General features: G+C 31.3%; 1 pseudogene across 1 annotated transcript; it reads right to left on the reverse strand.

Moving 5' to 3' along the window:
• Window positions 1-444: 444 nt before the first annotated feature.
• Window positions 445-1,859, reverse strand: LOC111290295 (COBRA-like protein 4; annotated as a pseudogene). The gene is made up of 2 exons (XR_016346562.1): window positions 1,377-1,859; window positions 445-1,263 (listed from the first exon to the last, which is right to left on the reverse strand). The product of XR_016346562.1 is annotated as a COBRA-like protein 4 (transcript).
• Window positions 1,860-4,868: the final 3,009 nt, after the last annotated feature.

Raw genomic sequence — 4,868 nt, forward strand, 5'->3', positions numbered from 1 at the left:
TTGTGCCCAATTAACCTATGTAGCTTGACATTTAGAATGTGTCCTACAATCATCCGTATAAATGAGTCATGCTATTTATAAGTTATTTGAGTCTAACTTGTTTATTATTAAATCGAATTTGAGCTCAATCCATTCAAATAATGAGTTAAATCGAATGTGAGTAAATCGAATATAAGTAGTTTAATATCCAACTCGAAAGCTCGTGAACCTAATTAAGTTTAATTGAATTTTTATTTTTTAATATATTTAATATATACATATAAGTAAATGATAAAAATATAATATTTAATATCAATATTTATAATTTTATCAAACCTAATCAAGCTTACCAAGAGTTACTCAATTTAAATTACGAGCCAAGCTCTAGTATAAAAAAAGCTCCATCAAGGTTGAGCTTCAAATCTTGAATTTTCTAATGGAGCTGAACTCGAGCTCGGTAATTTACTGATTCAATTACATCACTACCCATAACTCATGAAAAAATACATATAGGAGGTATTATTTTTCTCTTGTAATTGAAAATTTAATTACAAAAATTCATTTAACTCAAAGCAAAAAAACTTAATGCAATAACATTTGCTGATGAGTCATTATATCTCATCTCATTTCTTATACCACCGAAAAATAGCTTATATTTTCCTATTGTGTCTTTGTGATGATAATGATGATGAATCTAGTTTAGTATCATAAATAGTACAACAACTATTTTGATTCTTGCCAAAACCCAGATCCAGAAAAACTAAAAGAGTTTCTTTGGAAGATTCAAATGCTGTCATAGCTGTCAGCCATGAGTGGATAGAAGAGATCATTATTGGTTTCTGTACAAAATCAATGCACACTTTTCATCTAGCCTGCTACTTCAACCCTTCATTTCCCTGATGGCATTGGATATATAGGTACATAGCTGCTGCTAAAGATGTCACTGGCTAACTTGCTAAAAGTTTCTTTCAGCTTTCCCTGGTTTCAGTCCCTTCAAATTGTCACCAAAAGACTAGCAAAACCAAAAGCAAAAAGGAAGACATTGTAGATGATGCAATTATATTTGAATTGGCAGAATTTGGTAGGTAAGGATATTCATCAGGAGCTAGCATCATGCATTCATCTCCATTGAAGTATATTTTCCGGGGGATGCCCAACCCTGCTTAAATGTGAATGTATTCATGTCCTTTTGAAGAATCAACTGTGACTGGAAATTTCCATCTGGTCAGGCTTTCATTAGAATGCCATTACAGTACTTCAAACCGCAGAACATATCAATGTCATCTGCAGATTCAGAATAGGCAAAGGTTAGCCTCCACAACTTATGGTCATTTCACCAGAGAATGAGTGTCTTATCCTGCAAATCAAACCAGTAGGAATAGCAAGACTAGACTAACTTGTAGATTGGAATTGAATGAGCGGCTTGTAGTCTAAGCTAAAAACTTGAGTGATGTTGTTGAGATTTAATACAATGAGCAACAAGCGCCCACGGTGAGTAGTTCATCTGGCAGTTGAAATTGGTGACAGTCTTCTTCACTCGCCAATACTCCTTGTAATTGTGCTGCACATGCCAATGCACACGAATTGGCACATGTGATGTCCACACTTTATCTTTTTGGTATTTTGATTCGTCGATCTGTTCATTCCTACAAAAGTTCTAATCTCTGAATTACTCCTCCATTACACTCTAGCCATGACATAGATACCTTTATTCAAAAGAAATATCAAAAGGTTCAAACTGCATTACACTGTTAAATTTTCTATTCCCCCACTGAAAATCAAATTTCTGTATAGTTCAATTATAAGGTGTAGTTTGATAAAAAGTACTAACATTTTTGTTTAGCTTCAGAATTCAAGTTTGAGATTGGAAAAGAGGCAAAAAGCAGTTTTAAGCTCATTTTTCTCCAAAGTTCACACTTTTTTACTTTTATGTAGCCAGAAGCTAAATTACCTATAACTTCAATGAAACAGAACAAAAAACTGAAATCATATCAGCCCATATACATATATATATATATATATACATATATATATACACATACATATATATATATATACACATACATATATATATATATATATATATTACTAAGTAGAAGTGTCTGAAAGCAGCTTTAAGTTCATTTTTTCCAGATTCATGCTTTCAATATTTATTTGCAGGCAGATCCTAGATCACCTATAAATTTAATAAAGAACAAACTTACTCCATGCTTGAGTTTTTCGTCGACCATCAGCTGAGATAAAAACTGAGAATGGTACTTTTTTTGCTTGGCCGCATGTGTAGCCTAGACCAGGACCAAGCAAAGTGAAATTCTTTGGCAGTGTCGCTTGTTTTATTGGAAGTACTAGCACTCCCAACACTCAGCTGAAAGGAGGAAACTGCAGCTGAAGGGTCTTGGCCCCATGAGGACACAACACCTCCTTTGCAGCAGTTGGCAATCTGTTGCTTGTACGGGACAGTTTGGAGGAGCCAGAGCAGCTCTGCGTCATTCTTCAGCAAGGCCGTCATGAGGACACAGCACCTCCTTTGCAGCAGTTGGCAATCTGTTGCTTGTACGGGACTCCAACAGTTTGGAGGAGCCAGAGCAGCTCTGCGTCATTCTTCAGCAAGGCCGTCATTGAGGAATTATTGTACGGGACTCCAATTTTCTTTCTAACCTGCTTAAATTGTCTTAAGGATTTATTTATCTTAAAAAAATGAAGGTTAATACATTTGGTAGTCTTAAGATAATATGATTTATTCAAAGTAGTGCAGAAACAATGCTCTACAAGATGAATCTTGCCATTTGGCAACATGAGACAGAAACATTGCCATAGAATTATATTTTCTACCTCTGATATTAGATTGCAGTCCTAATATATCACCATGATATTGATAATCTCATAAATTGAAAGTTTATTACATTGATGTGACCCTTTCTTGTGATTGCTCAGTTCAGCGAGAAACGTTCTCAAATGCTCATTCAAAAACATTCCTGTAATTGCAAACCTACATTGTAATAAACTTTGGATTTATAATTTGGATTATTAATCTATATATATATACTGATAAATAGTGAATTTTTAAACTATTTTGATAAACTTTTTCCATTGAGTAAACATTTTACAAGTAATTTTATATCTTTTTCGGCAGCTAGAAACCATCTTTAATTGATACTACAGAAGATGAACATCAAGAAATTAAAAATAGAGTTGTCAATGACAAAACATATATAATTAACATAAAAAAAAATCAATGAACAGATGAAGAAAAGCTTTTAAGGAGCATGAAAGGAAAAGGGAAAAATCCCCAGAAACAATAAAAATGGATGGTAAGGGAAAGAAACTCACATTCCCACTTCATCATATGATCAAAAGTAGATGATGAAGATGGAAATTTGAAGAAATGAAGATGTGCAAGAATCATTCCCAACCACCCATTTCAGTTGGCCTAATCTCCCATTTCAAATCACCCATACTAACCCAAGAAACTTATATATGCTATGAGATCTGGGCAGTTTATATATATATTGGCAACATTAGGGTTGGATATATTTTGGTTTTCATAAAATTTTCACTTTCTCATATTCATGGTGAACCAATTTTCAAACTTATTTGTGGGTCCTACTATAATTTTATGTGACACTGTATTTATTGTCTATTATGATTCTTAAATTAGAATTTGTATATAATTAAATTCGTAACGTTTTTAATTAATGAAAGTGTTACTTTAATAATAAGAAATCATTATCACATGCATTATGATTCTGGATCTGGGTCTCAGGTAATCTGGATGTGGGAGAGTACTAAAGGAAGCTTTATATTCTGCAATTTAAAGTTTTTGTGTCTCCATTCAAATGAATTTGGTTCATAAGCTTAGAATTCAAGATTCTTGTGTTTGGACTATGGACAGTCCAAGAATTAATGGAGTATTTTTTTTATTATTATATAGTTACCAATCTTTTATTTTGTAATGCTTTATAAATATATATTAGATTTCATATCATTAAGGACATAAATAATTAAATTTACATAATTATTAATATATATATATATGTATGTGTTGCTTAATTAATTACTTCGTTTTAATCAAAGCATTATGATTGTGCTCTTCCATAAATTAAAAGCATTCACTTTTCCAAATAAATAAAGTAATAAATAAAGCCCACACTATATAAAGAGGGGCTTTAAAATTTTGGGCATGATTTGAATTTGAATGGCGAAAAGAATTTTGGATTCAATTGAGTTGCATACAGCAGTGGCAGCAAGCTTTTTCAACTTAATTATGAGAAGGCTAATGCCCAGCTAACCATTGACCATACAGAGATCATTTTCTCCTGTTTCTTAGTTTGAACGTTTCATTTTTTTTTTTTTTTTGGGTTTTGTGCCGTACTCATTTTTTGAAACTTTCCTGATTATATGTTTCGTCATTTGGGAATTTAGCTAGGATTTTAAATTCGATTTTTTTTCTTTATTTAGGTATTTTGACCTGCAATTTTTGTGGGTTTGTTGTTTTTTAATGTTTTCAATTGATAGATATTTTTTATTTTTGTCAATTTGATGATTTTTTTTTATTTATTTTAGTTTAGTTGAAATGTTTTAAAGTTATTAACTTTAAGCAAGCTGTTTCAATTTTTTTTTTCGAATTTTTTAAGGATTTTTTTAATGATTTTTATGTTATTAAATTGATGGATATTTTTTGTTTTGTGTTAAATTTAGTATTTTATTCTGTTCGTTTAGGATTGTTAAATTTAATATTTTTTATGAGTTTTTAATTAGTTGTTTAATGATTTTTCCTTTACTGGTTTGTTCTTTTACATATTTTGAAAAAATTGTCTGAAAATGAAATTTTGTTTGGCTGCTTGGAAACTGAGGGAGAAAATTGTGAATTTTTATATTTATTTAACTTT

The sequence above is a fragment of the Durio zibethinus genome, chromosome 11 (genome assembly GCF_047325235.1).
Source record: "Durio zibethinus cultivar Kanyao isolate XHJ-2024 chromosome 11, ASM4732523v1, whole genome shotgun sequence".
Lineage (NCBI taxonomy): Eukaryota > Viridiplantae > Streptophyta > Magnoliopsida > Malvales > Malvaceae > Durio > Durio zibethinus.